This window comes from Pongo abelii, chromosome 4, assembly GCF_028885655.2.
Source record: "Pongo abelii isolate AG06213 chromosome 4, NHGRI_mPonAbe1-v2.0_pri, whole genome shotgun sequence".
Taxonomy (NCBI): Eukaryota; Metazoa; Chordata; class Mammalia; order Primates; family Hominidae; genus Pongo; species Pongo abelii.
In genome coordinates this window covers 417,052-420,085 of record NC_071989.2, presented here as the reverse complement: position 1 = coordinate 420,085, position 3,034 = coordinate 417,052, and positions in this window count along the sequence as shown.

Below are 3,034 nucleotides of genomic sequence, written 5' to 3'. Positions count from 1 at the left end.
TCAATGTCTGGTAGTGAATTTGGATGGAGGACTGTCTAGTAACTTCTTAACAAAACATTGATTAAAAGTCTTTCTCGGTGGGGCGCCCTGGCTCACGCCTGTAATCCCAGCACTTTGGGAGCCAGAGGCAGGTGGATCACGAGGTCAGGAGATCGAGACCATCCTGGCTAACATGGTGAAACCCCGTCTCTACTAAAAAAAATACAAAAAAACTAGCCAGGCATGGTGGTGGGCCCCTGTAGTCCCAGCTACTCGGGAGGCTGAGGCAGGAGAATGGCGTGAACCCGGGAGGCGGAGCTTGCAGTGAGCCAAGATTGTGCCACTGTACTGCAGCCTGGGCAACAGAGTGAGGCTCCATCTCAAAAAAAAAAAAAAAAAAAAAAAAAAAAAGTATTTCTTGGCTGGGTGCAGTGGCTCCTAACTGTAATCCCAGCACTTTGGGAGGCTGAGATGGGAAGATCCCTTGAGCCCAGGAGTTTGAGACCAGCCTGGGCAACATGATCTTTTTGGTAGGAACCCCATCTCTACCAAAAAAACCCACAAAAATTAGCCAGGCGTGGTGGTGCATGCCTGTAATCTCAGCTCCCTGGGAGGCTGAGGCAGGAGAATGGCTTGAACCCGGGAGGCAGAGGTTGCAGTGAACTGAGATGGCAACACTACACTCCAGCCTGGGTGACAGAGGGAGAATCTGTCTCAAAAAAAAAAAAAGTTTCTTGACTTCTGTTTTTGGCAGACTGCGTTCTGTGAACACACAGGAGCACTGCTGAGTGCAAGCATCATGTCGATTGCACAAGTGGATTCACGAACAGGCAAGGACGTGACCAGGGACAAATGTGGGAAGGGGAAAGGATGCGAATCAGAAGCAGAGATGCTTGCCGTCCTAGAGCAGGCAGGTGGGTGGGTAGGGTGCGAGTTCTGCGGCCCACGGGTTGGGTTTTACACTGAAGCAGGACAGATGATGAAGCTAAGGCTCCCAGCAGGCGGGAGGTGGACGGAGACTCCCATGTGAAGCACAGATGTGCAAGGGATGCATCCTTAGTGAAAGGGTGGACTACGAAAACAGCAAGAGACTGTTCCTAAACTCAGCCCTCAGTGGAAGCCAACCCAGGGTCATTGCTAGAGGGATCCTCCTCCACCTTGACAGGCGCAAACTCGAGGGGGAGGGAGGGGAGGGTACTGAAGTGCCCACAGTCCTGGCCCTGCTCTGGGAGAATAGAGACCGTGCTTAGCTCCTGCTTAGACCTTGTTAAATGCCCACATTAAGGCTGGCCACTACAGAAATGGAAACAGGAAGAGAGAAAATGCAAGCAACACCACAGAGACTGTAGGCAAGGAGAAGATGAGGAGGACCCTGTGTTCAAATGTATCAGTAATGAGAATACAAGTAAGTGGATTAGAAACAGTGAAACATTCATAGGCGAACATCTAAAGCATCAAGAAACAACGAATAGAACTGGAGGCTTTTCACATGTGGGTCAGTGAGGCCCAAGAAGCTGGTGTGGGGATATGAATATCAAACAACATTGGTTTTTGGTCAAAAGCCACTGCCGAAGATAGTTATTTTCCTAAGATGCAAAATACATAAGCCATAAAGAATAAAATAGAAAAGTTGCTATACTAAAATTTTAAACTCTTGTGGGATATAATTTTTAAATCCTTAAGTGGAAAGCCAAGCCACAGACTGAGGGAAAACATTGTCAACATCTGTAACTGACAAGAAAATTGCTATCCAGAATAAAAACAGAACTCCTGCAAATTAATCTAAAAGGGCACACAAGTGCAGCAAGAAACGGGTAAAGGACAAGAGCCACTGGCTCCGGGGAATAAGCTGCTTCCCTCGGCCTTCAGGGAGACCTTGTCCCCACACCCTCCCCACAGGGCCCTGCTGAAGCCTCTGAGCCATGACGGGCATCTCTACCCAGGCCCTGCTCTGTTGTCACCCAGACCTCACTGCGGCCATGCGGCCTCCCCCACTTGCTATTCAGCTCCAGCCGTCCATATGTCCCACATAAAACTGCCCCCAAAAACCTGGGCCACCCCCAACCCCAGCTCTATGCACCTGCAAAGCACCGGTCCCCTCCATGCCCCGCAGAGTTTACAGGGTTCTCATGGTCACGTTCAGCTGTCTGCACCCCTTCCCCCTGCACACGCGCACACACCGCACATCACACATGTTCAGATGCCAGCTCTGGGACAGCACTGATGTCTGCATCGTTTTCTCCTGAATGCATCCCCAGCACTGGCGCAGGGCCTGATACTCAACAAGGACTAAAAAAATGCCAAATAAATAAACAAAATGCACATAAAACAGCTGCCGTTTCATCCCTTCGGAAGCCCAAGACTGAAAAAGTCTGTCCCCACAGGTGCCAGTGTGGGGTGAGGATGGGAGCCCAGGAGGTGTGGCTAGTAGAAGGGAGGCCGAGTGGGTGCAGCCCCTCTGGAGGACGCTGGGCAGTGCCTGGTGAGATGAAATTGTGTGCGTCCAGCTGGGCGTGGTGGCTCACATCTGTAATTCCAGCATTTTGGGAGGGAGGCAGAGGTAGGCTGATCACGTGAGGCCAGGAGTTTTAGACCAGCCAGGCCAACAAGGTGAAACCCAGTCTCTACTAAAAATACAAAAATTAGCTCGGCGTGGTGGTGGATGCCTGGAGTCCCAGCTACTCTGGAGGCTGAGGTGGGAGAATCACTTAAACCTGAGAAGTGGAGGCTGCAGTGAGCCGAGACTGCACCACTGCACTGCAGCCTAGGCAGCAGAGTGAGACTCTGTCTCAAAGAAAAAAGAAAAGAATTGTATGCGTTCCAACTCCACACAGGTGCACTCAGCAGAAGCCAGACTGGGATGAGGAGTGAAAATGCGGGAACTCCATCTGCCTGAGGCCACAGAGGAAAGGGCATGGGGGCAGGGTCGGCCAAGGTGTGGGGCCACAGATGGGAGGGCTGGCCTGGTCCCCAGGGAGGACACGGGAGTTTAAACCAGCGACCAGGACGGGTTTGCTGATGGGCTGCAGGGTGCGAAGGAGGCCTGGCAGGGGCT